The following is a 15,819-nucleotide window of genomic DNA, read 5'->3' as shown; positions in this document are numbered from 1 at the left end:
AGAAGCAAGGACACAGCTGACTCAGTTCCTCCTGAGCATAGCTCGCAGGTATGCAGAAATCACATCATGTCCCTATCTTTTCTTTTCTCCTCAAGAAATGATCCTAAATTTGTTTCTTGGTGGTGGTGGTGGTGGTGGTGGTATTCTTGATAAAAGATCTGAGGGCCAAAAATCCAAATAGCTTCAATTCCCAGGCAAATCTGTGGCGTTTGACATTAAAGGAAGTATAGATGAATCCTTTTGCTAGCTTTTTCACAACTCTAAGTAACAGTATGCTCTCTTTTGAAAGCAAGATAAGAGTTGAGTTATGACTAGCAATTCATAGGAGATGATGTCAAATAGGATTAAAAGTATTGCTTCCCTGGTTCCACTTATAGGAGCTGTATCTACATATTCTTACATTGTTTCAGAGAGACAAAACCGACGACAAACTACAATAATTACCATCCACTTGGAAGTCCAGGTAGGTTAAGGAATTAGGAAAAGCAAATCAGTTTGGGAATGTTTCACAAATTCTTTTTAAAACTCAAAGAATACTAACTCTGTTTTGTTTTTGCTCACGTGTATATATAATTGTCTATCTACTGAGTAATCAAGTCTTGGGAAATCATAACAATGGTTTTATCTGATAAAATAGATTCCATGATATCACTGCATTTAGAAAGAAGAGACAGAGACACAGATCCTGGCCAAACCAGGGCTAACGACTGTCAGGGAGACATTCAAAGTTCTTCTGAAGGAAGTGTCAGACATCAGTGTGGTTCATACCAATACCAGAGTGTCCCTGAGGAATAATAAAGTATTTCTTTCCCTTAAGTAAGGAAACCAAATTAAACTATTTTAGGTCTTTCTTTTTCCAAGGTTGCTATATGTTTTCTTCAGTATATTGATCATCAGAAACCAGATCATTAAATGTTTTGAAAAATCATCAACTCAATCTAGATCAGAATACCAGCCCCAGTTTCTTCTTAAATACAATGCCAAGTCAATCTGTCTCACTGGCTGCTGCTTCCTCCCATTATATTTCCCCATTTCCAAGGTCTTCATGGAGTCTTTTTCTTCTTCAGAGAAATTTGATTGAAAGAATCAACTGCCTTCAGATAACCGAAAGAAGAGAAAAAAGCAGAGTTAGTCAAAGGAAATGTGGGTTAAAAAAACGCAGCATTACTGAGTAATTTAGTTTAGAGTGGAAAGAGTATCAGGGCTGCATCTACCCACCCAAGGACCTTGGCCATATATTTCCACACAGCCTGCATTTCTGGAGTGTGACATCAGTTGATAATGAGTATACTTGGCTGCACAGGACATCCAGCCTTCTTGGAAGTCCATCTGGACAGCCCCGCTGTTGTTCCCAAGTGTCTTCTCAGTACGTTTTTACGTCCTCTGAATACTCTCATGGTCATGGTGAAGCCCTTTCCTTTTTCTCTGCGGACAAATAAGAGAAAGGAGGGACTTCAGTAAGATCCAAGGGGACCAGTGCACATGCATTTGTGAGGTAGCTGGGTCAAATTTGGACCTCACTTGGGTGACCAGCTATCCCTGCTTCCCTGGGGCTGAGGGTTCCCTGAGTTACAAGACTTTCAGGGTTGAAATGAGTCCAGTCCCAGGCGAATTGGCACATTTGGTTTCTCTAGTCTCATACCACATTGATCCATCATCTCCTCTTTTTGCCATATCCTTGCACGCATCTGTCCCCCACTTTCTTTTCCAAGGTCCAATGGTATGGTTCTTTCCTTGCATATGTGAAATGATTAAGGCTTTCAAGTGGAAAGTTATCTGAATTAAAATTCAAATGGGGGGACAGAAATAATGATTTATTCATTTAATAATTACAATGTACATATTGCCTAAAAAATTATGTGAAAGTTGGTCAGTCATGTCCAGCTCTTTGTGACCCCAGTCCATGGTATTCTCCAGGCCAGAATACTGGAGCGGGTAGCCTTTCCCTTCTCCAGGGGATCATCCTAACCCAGGGATTGAACACAGGTCTCCCGCATTGCTGGCAGATTCTTTACCAGCTGATGTAGTAGATACCAAAAAAGATCAAAGATGATTAACACTTGGCCTCTGTCTTCAGAGGTTTACAGTCTAGTCGGTATAGTAAGACATGCAAAATAAAAAAAGAAAATGATGCAAAGTATAAAGTGAAAATTCTTTAGTGTAGAAAAATGCTGTAGCTTTTAGAGTGTTTTCTCATTCCTTCTGGAAAACACTTTAGAATGCTGTTTCAACCTTTAAAAAATAGCAATTCATTTCTTTAATGTTGATTCAGGAAATATGTTAGCATGCCTATGAAGTGAACTGAACTGTGCTCAGAATTCATAATATGGAGATGAAAAATACATTTTTGCCTTCCTGAAGCTCAGACTGGTAAAGAGATAGAAAAGTGACCAGTTACAAGAAGGCATAGTATAAATTTACATACACATATGTCAGATGCTATGGCAAAAACAAAGAATTACTATATGATGGTGAAGTCCAGTAATATTTCATGAAGGTGGCAATCAGTAAACGGTGTAGATTTCAAGTACAAGTTATTCAATCAAAGAAAAAAAAGTAAATAAACAGTAAAAAGATGGAGAAAGAGAAAGGAAGGGATCCAGAAGGGATAGGCAAGAAAGAAGAAAGGAAGGAAAGACGGAGGGTGGAGGGAGGGTGAAGGGAAGAAAGGGAGGGGAGAAAGCGAGGGAGGCAGAAAGGAAGGTGTGTGGGGTGCTACTTGTGTGCATACTAAGTTCCTTCAGTTGTGTCCGACTCTTTTCTACCCTATGGACAGCAGTCTGCCAGGCTCCTCTGTCCATGGGATTCTCCAGGCAAAATGACCTTCCTTCAGGGGATCTTCCCTACCGAGGGATCAACCCCTGTCTCTCACGTCTTCTGCGTTGGCAGGCAGGTTCTTTACCACTAGCGCCACCTGCGGGAAACCCAAAAGGAGGAGCAACAGCTATCTTAGGTGGGAAGAATAGCATGTCACTTTACAAAAATGTGATTATTCTTTTCTTATCTGGGACATAGGACTCAAGAGGTGAAGTTAAATAAGTAGATGAAGATCAGATTGTGAAGGGCCTTGTATGTTATGCTCAGTTGTTTGTGTTTGGCTTCACAATAATAATGTTTCATTGCAGCACAGCTTACAGACTAAATGAACATCTCCGAATCAGCATCCCATTCTGAATCAGTGCGTGAATTCATCCTTCTGGGTTTTCCCTGCAGCAGGGAGATTCAGGTCATTCTGTTTATGTTCTTCTCCATCATCTACCTCCTGACTCTCATAGGAAATGGATCCATTATCTGTGCTGTGTGCTGGGACCAGCATCTCCACACCCCCATGTACATCCTGCTGGGGAATTTTGCATTCCTGGAGATCTGGTATGTCAACTCCACTGTTCCAAACACACTGATCGACTTCCTCTCAGAGAGCAAGGCCATCTCTTTCACTGGTTGCTTCCTTCAATTTATTTTTTCTTTTCCATGGGCTCCACTGAGTGCTTCTTTCTCTCAGCAATGTCGTTTGATCGATACTTTGCTATCTGCCATCCTCTGCATTATGCCACAGTTATGACTGGCAGACGTTGTTTCAACCTAGTGATTGCTTGTTGGGTGTGTGGCTTTCTCTGGTATCTGGTGCCTGTTATTCTTATTTCCCAACTGCCTTTCTGTGGTCTTAATGCAATTGATGCTAAAGCTGAAACTGCAATACTTTGGCCACCTCATGCGACAAGTTGACTCACTGGAAAAGACTCTGATGCTGGGAAAGTTTGGGGGCGGGAGGAGAAGGGGACGACTGAGAATGAGACGGCTGGATGGCATCACTGACTGTGTGGACATGAGTTTGAGTGAACTCAGGGAGTTGGTGATGGATAGGGAGGCCTGGCGTGCTGTGATTCATGGGGTCGCAGAGAGTCGGACACGACTGAGCGACTGAACTGAACTGAACTGAACTGAATGCAATTGATCACTTTGTATGTGACTCAGGCCCACTGCTGACCCTCTCATGTGTTCCTGCTCCCATGTCCAAACTCACCAGCTATACTCTAAGCTCCCTCATCATCCTCCTTAGCTTCCTTTTCATTCTCATCTCCTATGCCCTGGTTCTACTTGCTGTTCTTTGATTGCCCTCGGCATCCAGTCGACAGAAGGCCTTTTCCACCTGTGGGTCCCATTTGGCTGTGGTGTTGCTATTCTACGGGACCATTTTGGTGATGCATGTGAGCCCTGGATCCAGCCGCTCCACCTTGTTGCCAAAAATCATGACCTTGTTCTATGCCATGGTGACTCCACTCATCAACCCTTTGATTTACAGTCTCAGGAATAAGGATATGAAGAAAGCTCTCTGGAAAGTTCTGGGAAAGTTTAAAATTTCTTTAAAAGTCTTTGGCAGCAGGCGCAGGAGGAATGTGGGATAATCTGGTTTAGTATGATGTGGATAAAATGGCCACCCTTGAACTCTCACACATGTGTACCATCATCCATTCAGTAAATAGAAACTGAATGCCTCCTCCATGTTAGACACTGCACTCGGCACTGTATTGTGAGCATAATTATGAAGATAAAGCAGACACGATCTCTTCCTCAAATTGCATCCTAATGGTGCAGACAAGTAAGAAAATAATTAACATTAAATGCAATAAATATTCTAACCAATATATGTACAATATATGAGACACAAGGAAAAAGCAACTAATTTTGCACAGGGTTGTGGGCAGCCAGGATTAGTGTTAGGGAAAACTTCAGTCAACATCATATCAGACACGTATATTTTGTGATGAAATTGGGGAAACCTTGTGTTCTGTTTAACTTCTAGCTAGATTTCTTTTTTTTCTCTTTTTATTAATATTTTTAAAATTTTCATAAAAAATAGTTGACTCACAATGTTGTGTTAGTTTCAGGCTTACAGCAAAGTGAAACAGTTATACATATACATATATCCACTCTTTTTTTTTTATTCTTTTCTCATATAGGCTATTACAGAGTAGAGTTCCCTATGCTATACAGCAAGTTCTTATTAGTTATGTTTTATATATAGTAGTGTGTATATGTCAGTCCCAATCTCCCAATTTATCCCTCCCCACCCCGCTTATCCCCTGGAAACCATGTTTGCTTTCTACATTTGTGACTCTACTTCTGTTTCATAAATAAGTTCGTTTTTACCCTTGTTTTTTAGATTCCACATATAAGCAATATCATATGAAATTTGTTTTTCTGTATCCAACTTACTTTACTCAATATGACAATCTCTACGTCCATACATGTTACTGCAAATGGCATTGTTTGATCTTTTTTACGGCTGACTAATATTCCATTATGTATAGTACTACATCTTCTTTATCTTGTCCCCTGTTGATGGACATTTATGATTGCTTCCATGTCTTGGCTATTATAAATAGTGCTGCAATGAACATTGGGGTGCATGTATCTTTTCAGTTTATGATTTCCTCCAGGTATATGCCAGGAGTGGGATTTTTGCATCATATGGTAGTTCTGTTTTTAGTTTTTGCAAATGAAACAACTGACAAGGGATTAATCTCCAAAATATACAAACAGTTTATGCATGTCAACGTGAAAAAAGAAACACCAATAAAAAATGGGCGGAATATGTATAGAGACATTTCTCCAAAGAAGGCATGCAGATTGCTATAAAGTACATGAAAAGATGCTCAGTATCACTAATTATTACAGAAATACAAATCAAAACTACAAGATGGTGTCATCTCACACAACTCGGAATGGCTATCATCAGAAAATCTACAAGCAATAACTGCTGGAGAGGGTGTGAGAAAAGGGAACCCTCCTCCACAGCTGGTAGGAATGTACACTGATTCAGCCACCATGGACAACAGTATGGATGTTCCTTAAAAAGCTAGAGATAGATTTCTGTTCAATCTTACTCTGATGTCTTTGAAAGGATGTGAGACTTAAAATCAAAAGATCTTGGAGGAACTCAATTCTTCCATTAATCAACTGTGATTTTGGCAGGTAACTTCATTTCAACTAAAATTAAAATGGTAATTGCCACCCCCAGAGAACAATTAGTGTGGTGTTTTAATAAATCATGAATCCAAAATTTCCTAAAACAGTACATAGAAAGTACATAATAAATATCAATTAAATTTGAATGTTAATGAATTCTTTGTTCTCATGTTCTTTATTGGAATCAAAATCTCAGCTCCTCCATGAAAGTCACCTCCTATAACTTTTGGCAAAGCCCTTCTACAACGGCTCTCCTTCTCAACTTTCCCTGAGACATAAACTAAATTATGTTTTCTCGATTTATAGCCAAAATACCATGTGTTTAGTTTAATTTTGGTTTGGGAGTGTGTGTGTGTGTGTGTTTACAGTGTTCTAGAGAATTAAGTCTTTGAAACTGGGACTTGTTTACCCCCGGGATACATGAAGACTTTCCAAAAGGCACACAAGCATGCATAGTTCAATTTCTGGATCCTCAACTTACATATGCACATTTTCCTAAAGCTGCTGTGCCTAAGAACACATCTCTTATTGAAGTTTCACATGGACTTATTTCACACATCCTCTTTCACAATTGCTTTTCTCCCACTTCAGATATAAAGACTGCCATTCACCAATTCTAACCTCAATATTTTGCATTGTTTGGGTATATAAGCTTCTAGTTGGGACACTGAACAAATAATTTGAAATAATGATCACTCTACTGTGAAAGTGAGTGGATCTAACAGATAATACATCCTTTTGTAACAAATGGTTTACAATTTTTTCTTTCCAACACAACTAAAAAAGGGTGTCTTGTTTTGGGTTGTCATAAAAGAAGCTGAGAAAAGACTTGGGTGCAAGTAGTTTATTATTAATAGAAGGTGGTTTCAGGTAGTAGGAATGAGGAAGGAGAAGAAGCTACTATGACCAATGAAAATCTGATTCCACTAGAACCTCTGAGAATGGTCCGTGTGAATGGCACAGGTCTAAGATATTTATTGACTAACCATGGTTGCACAGGGAGATAGTGACTACTCATGTTTCCTAAAACACATTGACTGATGCACCAAATGAGCCACTATGTCTTCAGAAAAGGCCCTGGGAAGAAAGCAGGAAGACTCCTGGATAGGGCTTGAGATGGGAGGGATGCCATAAGACTAATTCTGAGCTCCCAAGGGACTGCCCACCACCTCTGAAACTAAAATCAGAGGTAGGTCAGGAAGCTCACAAATATTCACTACACAGGCTACTTAACTATCCTGATAGCAGGTTACAAATAATTTGCAGTTAACAGGCAATATGTGGTAACGGTCAGAACCAAACTTTTTCAAATTCTGTCTCCACTGACTGAATGACTTCGTATATGTCTCCATTAACTCATATTTAAATAAGCAATAATGATAGAGCTTTCTTCCTAGTGCCACTGTGAGGATGAAATGAATCAATCTGCTTATCAGAGAGTCTAGCAAAGAGTAAACCCTAAAATATCTCCATCATTATAATACTTCATGCTTTAGTTCACAGGGAATTTGCTCTCATTACAAGTTCTAATTTGGAAGTTAATTTTCTACCCCAAATTCCCAATTACTATAATGTAGCTGAAAACGTGGGCAGTATAATAAAGAGTTAACAAGTCAAAACATTGTATACAAGGATTAGAGAGAAATGAAGAGTATATCAATAACACAGATGTTGCTGAATCACAAAGCAGAGATGTTACTGTGTTGAAGAACAAGATGGTTTTCTTAGTAATATGACTGACAGAGACATGACATGAGTTATGAGCAAATGAACACGCAGACACTGAATCACCAGTTTTAAACACCGATGTCCTTGTATAAGAGAACATGAGACACGCAGAATTACAGACTGCAGTTTCCTGCACTCCTCACCCCGCTTCCTCTCTTCTCATGCCCTCTCTCTCTCTCTCTCTCTCTCTCCACATACTCTGTTCTGCTTCTTAGGGATCACAGACCTCTCTGACTTTTGATAGGAAAGGAATCTGCCTTCAAATCGGGCAGTTCCTGAAAACACTCTTCTCCACTGTACAGATATCATTCAATATCATGTAATGTTTCTGTTGCTGCATGACAGAAATCTGGCAACCCAGTGTTCTATCTTATAATATAAATGCTCTCACATTTCAGAACAAAACAATTTGTTAGTTGTGAATCAGGATTGCTTCCACTGCTAAATCTGAAAATACTGTCAGCGCTCTGTGTCTGGTGCCCTGGGGGTAGAGAATCTGCAGTATCAAAGACCTGACTATACTGTGCCATTTTTATGTAAGGGACTTGACATTCCCTGGCTTTTTACCTTAGGGGATCCTGGAAACCATCCCCCCATAGATATGGAGGGATGGCTATACTCCTTTTCTTTGGAATCTTTATAACCTTTAAGCTATAACCTGAATGTTTGTGTCCCTCTGAAATTCAAATGTTGAAATCCACACCCCCAGTGTGATGGTATGCTATTAGGATTTGGGGCCTTTAGGTGAATCCGTTGAGAGTGGAGCCATCATAAATGGGATTAGTACCCTTTGAAAAAAGACCCCAGAGAGCTCCTTCATCCCTCCCACCATGTAAGGTTACAGTGTTAACAAGGCTGTCTAAACAAGAAGCATGCTTTCACCAGATACTCTAACTGCTGATGCCTTGATCTTGGATTTCCTAGCCTCCAGATGTGTGAGAAATAAAATTCTGTTAATATGGCACATATAGTTTAAAGTATTTCGTTGAAGCAGCACAAACAGAAAAGACACTTCAGGAAGCAGTCTTTCTGTACCGTGGTCTTTCAGAGACATTCCTTTAGGGGAGCATTTTGTTAATCTGATCGGTCTCTACTCTGCCTCTTCCTCGTTAATTCTCTGGCTTAACCAAAGCATTTTCCTCACCCTGAGTAAGGTTTTCTTCCCACCCGCCACTGCCCTCTTTTTCTTCTCTGTTATCAACTTCAAAGATACACATCACAGCCTAACAACCCATGTACCCCACACACAGTTCCTATTTAGAATGCCCTCATCATTCAGTTTGAATTCTACTTGTCTTGTAAGTCAGTGCCTTTAACTGAAGTGAAAGAACCCAATTCATTACAGCTAAGATTAATAGCTTCATAAAATTTTTAAAAAATAACTAGAAAATGAAATATAAAACCACAAATATAGCTCACTTTTATATTATTAGATTCAACACATCACAAACTAGTCAACTATGAAAGTTTCTAAATGCTTCATCTTAGTATCTGAATTTATCACAGACAGCTAACAATTTGAGGACTATGCTAATCCTTTAACTGCACTTGGAGTAGGACTGTTCTATGTCACATTTCAAATCATTTCTTGAATGAATTTTCTAAGAAGTCTCTCATAATGATTTAAACCTATATAGAGCTTTCCCTCGGAGGAGGCAATGGCACCCCATTCCAGTACTCTTGCCTGGAAAATCCCATGGACGAAGGAGCCTGGTAGGCTGCAGTCCATGGGGTTGCTAAGAGTCAGACACAACTGAAGCGACTAAGCAGTAGCAACAGCATCAGAGCTCTCCCTGGCTGAATCTCCTTAATATCTGTAGATGTAGAGTAATATTGCAATGCACCTTGAATTTTTTTTTTTTCACTTTGGTTCAAGTTCAGTTCAGTTCAGTTGCTCAGTCATGTCTGACTCTTCGCAACCCCATGGACTGCAGCATGCCAGGTTTCCCTGTCCATCACCAACTCCCAGAGTTTACTCAAACTCATAGCCATTGAGTCAGTGATGCCATCCAACCATCTCATCCTCTGTCATCCCCTTCTCCTGGCTTCAATCTTGCCCCACATCAGGGTCTTTTCAAATGAGTCAGTTCTTTGCATCAGGTGGTCAAAGTATTGGAGTTTCATCTTCAGCATCAGTCCTTCCAATGAATATTCAGGACTGATTTCCTTTAGGATGGACTGGTTGGATCTTCTTGCAGTCCAAGGGACTATCAAGAGTCTTCTCCAACACCACAGTTCAAAAGCATCAATTGTTCGGCGTTCAATTTTCTATATAGTCCCACTCTCACATCCATACATGACTACTCGAAAAACCATAGCCTTGACTAGACAGACCTTTGTTGGCAAAGTAATGTCTCTGCTTTTTAATATGCTGTCTAGGTTGGTCATAACTTTTCTTCCAAGGAGTGAGTGTCTTTAATGTCATGGGTGCAGTCACCATCTGCAGTGATTTTGGAGCCCCCCAAAATAACGTCAGCCACTGTTTCCACTGTTTCTCCATCTATTTGCCATGAAGTGATGGGACCGGATGCCATGATCTTTGTTTTCTGAATGTTGAGCTTCAAGCCAACATTTTTACTCTCCTCTTTCACTTTCATCAAGAGGCTCTCTAGTTCTTCTTCACCTTCTGCCATAACTTTGGTTCAAAGGTGCTGATTTTACAAATAACAAAACTCATATAGCCAAAAAAATGCCATTTAATCAAATATTTCATGAGGGCCAATAAATGCAATGTATTTTTATCCGTTTGCTAGTTCAAAGCTGAACAATAATAATTGTCTGCCTCCAGACACTTTATAACCTGGGAAGGGAGAAAAAATAAGTGTATAACTAAGGACAACACAAAGAAGTTTCTGATGAGCATCATAAGAAAAATGCAAATACAGTTAAATAAAATTTCAGAGATGGAAAATGTGCTCCATTAGGGGAATAAGGAGAAGTATTATGGGAAAATGTCATCTGAACTAGAGATTGAAGGATAGATGGGGTTTTGCAGGTACAGAGGGAGGTAATGAGGATTTCCAATAAGCAAAATGACCACAAAGATGCAAATATGAGAAACTGAAAGGTACTCACAGAATGAAATATTATTCAATTTATCTGAAAGAGGGAGTAGGAAAAGGTAAGATGAGAAAGGCATTTGAAGTCTATTTGTGGAGAACTGGGGAAATTTTGCATAAGGAAACCAGTGGTGGTTTTTAAGCAGACAAATAACAAGATCAAAGCAATGTTTTAAGAGTTTCTAAGGACTGAAGTAGTGTCACTAAAAGGTAATGAAAGTCTAAGTAATCTTTTTCCCCTTTAGTCTCTCAGTTTGAAAGTGTTAGTTGCTCAGTTCTGTCTGACTCTTTGTGACACTATGAACTATAGCCCTCCAGGTTCCTTTGTGCATGGGATTTCCCAAGCAAGAATGCTGATGTGAGTAGCCATTTCCTTCTCCAGGGTATCTTCCAGATCCAGGGATTGAAGCCAGATCTCCTGCATTGCAGGTAGATTCTTTTCTGTCTGAACCACCATGGAATGACACTTTTAGTGTGAGCAATTTACGTTTAAATATTTCCACTCCAGTATCCTTGCCTGGAAAATCTTATGCACAGAGGATTCTGGCAGGCTGTGGTCCATGGGGTCGCAAAGAGTCTGACACGACTTAGTGACTGAGCACATGTGCATGCATAAGCAGCTTGTGGTTCACAGACCAACGTTCCAAGGCATATATTCCTTACGTCCTCAATTATTTTATGCTCCATGATACGAGTTTTCTTTCACACCTGGGTGTTTTAGTATACTAGGTAAACCCTAAATGGCTTAAGGTAAAAATTGAAGGGTAAAAAATATTGATGTCTCATACTAATCAGGAAGTCACGTGTGCCTCTGAAGTATTTCAGTCAACGAACTTAAATACTTCTCTCATATCTAAAGAATACTATGCTGTAAGCTATTTCCACATTCTCCAAATTTTTATCCTCAGTGTTCTGCAGTTTCTTCACCTCAACATTTGCCTCTTTGGGTTCTCTGCCCATCACTTCCTTATCCTCCAAAATATGCCCAATGATCTTTGAAATGTTCCTATAAGAATCTTTTGTGACACATTGTATCTTATTTCTCCTCAAACGGTGTCTTCTGGAAACTTTTGGAATCCATATTTCAGATGGGCAAGTGATTTGTAAACAATAGGGCCTCAGAGTAATAGTCACTGCTCTTTACTGATTCCTCAGAGAATATGCAATAGTTTAACTTTTAATGAACCATTGGCTTGGAGGAGAACTTCCATAATGCTACAGAGGACAAATCCCAGAAGAACCTGTGGCAAAGAAAGTGCAATCTTAATTTTTGTGCAGCAATAAACTCTTTATCCATCTGAAGACAAGAAGATATCATTATTTAGACAGATCCCTAGAGATTCAATCTATATCAAAACCACAACACCTTTATCTTTTGAGCACAGCAGAGAGTCCTGACACCTCTTTGTCAGTCCCTTTAACTATGATTTCTTCATGTTGATTTATTAACGTTTCTGATTTAGAGCAGTTTTGAAAAGATTCATATTACTAAACAAAGGAATATTAATTCCTTCCACCACATCATTATAGAAGACTTCGCAGAGCACTGGTGTGGAGAATAGGTGGGGGAAAAATTCCTTCTAAAAATTGTGTGTTTGTGTCCATAATATAAACCCTCACAACTTTTAGGACTCACATCCCTGCATATTGCCACACACAAAATATTTCAGGGAATTCATATCCTTGTCATAGTTTTATGAGAATATAAGATGAAGGAAGTTTACTTGTGACCAAGAAAGCATTTGATTTCTCTCATAGAGTGGAAATTGCTTACTTTAAATGAGTATACAAAGAATCAGTTCAGTCACTCAGTAATGTCTGACTCTTTGTGACCCCGTTGCCAAAATTATAAAGAAACTTAATCCCAAAATTTTGTGGAAAAAAAATACTTAAAAATTTAGTCTCATACTTAGGTTAATTTTACAAACTTCCATCTAGGTGAAAGATTAAGCAAAAACTTCAAGCCACTGCTTTCTACAGAAGACATTGCAACATTACAATATTAAAAGTCAATATCAGTAAGTAATATTATGGTCTTATATTTTTATGGTGCTTAAGCAGGAATGCAAAAGTATTGACTTTAAAATGATTTCTAACAATTTGGTAAAACATTGTCAATTGTTTCAATGTTGAATGGTATGTTAAGTAGCACATATAACTGAAAGATAAATAGTAAAATTAAAACCTTCTTTACTGAGTCTATTGCTCCTCAAAATGGGTTTAGGGAAAGAAACTAGTACATTTATTAAGAGCAAATTTATATTATGGGGTGTCCCTGGTGGCACAGACGTAAAGAATCCACCTGCACTTCAGGAGACCGAGGTTCAATCCCTGGATCAGGAATATCCCCTGAAGAAGGGAATGGCAACCCACTCCAGTGTTCTTGCCTGGAGAATCCCATGGACAGAGGAGCCTGGAGGGCTACAGTCCATGGGGTCGCAAAGAGTTGGACACTACTAAGCAATTAACACTTTCTGTTATATGCTATCATATCTATGAGAAACTATCATAGATCATGCTTTCCCCAAAGAATAACAAGCTTACAAAATGAGTTTAAAGTTCTTTAGTGATATCACAGTAAGGAAAAAGTTCAGAGGCAAGCCAAAGCTTGTTTCTGTGAAGCCAACTATCTCCTGTGCCCCAATTTGTGTTTGTCTTCTCTTAATTCTTAAACAGGAACACATTTGAAGGTAGTTCTAACTGACAAATACATGTCTGTTGACGTTGCAGGTTACGGACCCAATGAACGTGAGCATCTCTGAGCCAGATTCCCGCTTTGTCTTTGTAAGAGAATTTATACTCCTAGGTTTTCCTTGTGAGTGGAAGATTCAGAGCCTCCTCTTCTCACTCTTCCTTACGATGTATGCTCTGACCATAACAGGGAATGGGGCCATTATTTGTGCTTTATGGTGTGACCAGCGACTCCACACCCCCATGTACATATTCCTGGGGAATTTCTCCTTTCTAGAGATCTGGTATGTCTCTTCTACAGTCCCCAAGATGTTGGTCAACTTTTTCTCAGACAAAAAGACCATCTCCTTTGTTGGATTTTTCCTACAATTTTATTTCTTTTCTTCCTTGGAAGCAACTGAATGCTTGCATTTGACCGTTATGGCCTTTGATCGGTACCTTGCTATCTGCCGTCCCTTGCAGTACCCTAATATCATGAATGGGCATCGCTGTACCAAACTGGTCCTTATCTGCTGGGTCTGTGGGTTTTTGTGGTCCCTGATCCCCATTGTTCTCATTTCTCGGATGCCCTTCTGTGGACCAAACATTATTGACCATGTTGTGTGTGACCCAGGGCCACTGTTTGCATTGGCATGTGTCTCTGCCCCCAAAACCCAATTGCTTTGCTACAGTCTAAGCTTTTTGGTAGCTCCCTCTTCATCCTTGGGTCCTATACTCTTGTCCTAATAGCTGTGTTGCATATTTCTTCAATGACTGGAAGACAGAAAGCCTTCTCCACCTGTGGGTCTCATTTGGCTGTGGTATCCCTGTTCTATGGCTCTCTGATGGTCATGTATGTGAGCCCAGGGCTCAGACATTCTGCTGGGATGCAGAAAGTTGCAACTTTGTTCTATGCTATGGTGACCCCATTCTTCAACCCCCTCATTTATAGCCTCTGGAATAAGGAGATAAAGACAGCTGAGAAAAGTTCTGGGGAGTTTCAACATAATGTAAGACATTCTAGATAATCCATCCATTATCAGGTCAGTATAGTCTAACATAAAACAACCAGAATTATATTGTTATCTAATCTTCAAAAATGGGTCTAGTGATAATAATTTATATTAACCTATGAAATTAATCATCTATAGGGTCATTATAATGATAAAATGCTAACATTATTCAGATAAGTAGAAGTGTTGGGTTATTATGTGGACTGCATATTAAATGAGAAATGTACACATATGGGTGTTTTCTTGATAGTTCGTGTGATTCATCTGGGATAAAAATTTTTATACTCTTTTTGGAATTTTAGATTGTTAATTCTAGGATCAATAAAATTATAATTATGTCATTTTTATGTTTATTCAGCTAGTTGTAAATAAAAGAAGGAAATATATTCTTTTCTGATTGTGGTTCCTATCATTTTTTACTTTATTATTTTGTGATGGTCATTCCTAGTAAATAAGCTCTTAAAAGCAATCATCCAAAATTTCTGTTGGACAATAAAAGTCAAGATAGCCTAATGACATCCAGACATAATTTGCTTCTTTTACACATTACCCCTTTCTACCAAAGGTTCATCTAGTCAAGGCTATGGTTTTTCCAGTGGTCATGTATGGATGTGAGAGTTGGACCGTGAAGAAAGCTGAGCACCAAAGAATTGATGCTTTTGAACTGTGGTGTCGGAGAAGACTCTTGAGAATCCCTTGGACTGCAAGGAGATCCAACCAGTCCATTCTAAAGGAGATCAGTCCTGGGTGTTCATTGGAAGGACTGATGCTGAAGCTGAAACTCCAATACTTTGGCCACCTCACGTGAAGAGTTGACTCATTGGAAAAGACCCTGATGCTGGGAGGGATTGCGGGCAGGAGGAGAAGGGGACGAAAGAGAATGAGATGACTGGATGGCATCACCGACTCAATGGACGTGAGTTTGGGTAAACTCAGGGAGTTGGTGATAGACAGGGAGGCCTGGCATGCTGCAATTCACGGCGTCACAAAGAGTCTGATACAACTGAGTGACTGAACTGAACTGAACTGAAACCTTTAAAAGGTGGTTCTAATTCCATATATAACAGTATCTATCAAAGTATTCAGAAATATTATATAAAAATATTTATAAATTAATTTATTATAAATTAATAATAATATTAATAAAATAATATTTTCACCAAAATTAAGTGTGACTAAAAATCTGATTGGTTCAATAATGGGGTTTTAGGAAATAGAACCTCTCCTCCTAAAAACTGAAGAGGGAAATGATCTTGTGGATAAATCACTTATATTTAAAAGAAAAATGACAGTTCATTGTTACTTGTTGCTGAAATAGTGTTAAAATAACATTAAGGAAAATTTTTAAAGAAGAAAAGCATCCAGAATTGAATCCCTGT

At 39.1% G+C, this 15,819-nt stretch overlaps 2 pseudogenes; both read left to right on the top strand.

Moving 5' to 3' along the window:
* The first annotated feature begins 3,142 nt into the window (after positions 1-3,142).
* LOC148776660 (olfactory receptor 11G2-like) lies at positions 3,143-4,406 on the top strand (annotated as a pseudogene).
* A 9,069-nt stretch (positions 4,407-13,475) lies between these two features.
* On the top strand, positions 13,476-14,441 carry LOC148776659 (olfactory receptor 11H12-like; annotated as a pseudogene).
* Positions 14,442-15,819: the final 1,378 nt, after the last annotated feature.

This window comes from Moschus berezovskii, chromosome 9 (assembly GCF_049115385.1).
Source record: "Moschus berezovskii isolate FMDL1 chromosome 9, NW_MosBer_1.0, whole genome shotgun sequence".
NCBI lineage: Eukaryota > Metazoa > Chordata > Mammalia > Artiodactyla > Moschidae > Moschus > Moschus berezovskii.
The sequence above is the reverse complement of the archived record's forward strand: the minus strand, read 5'-3'. Positions and strand labels throughout refer to the sequence as shown.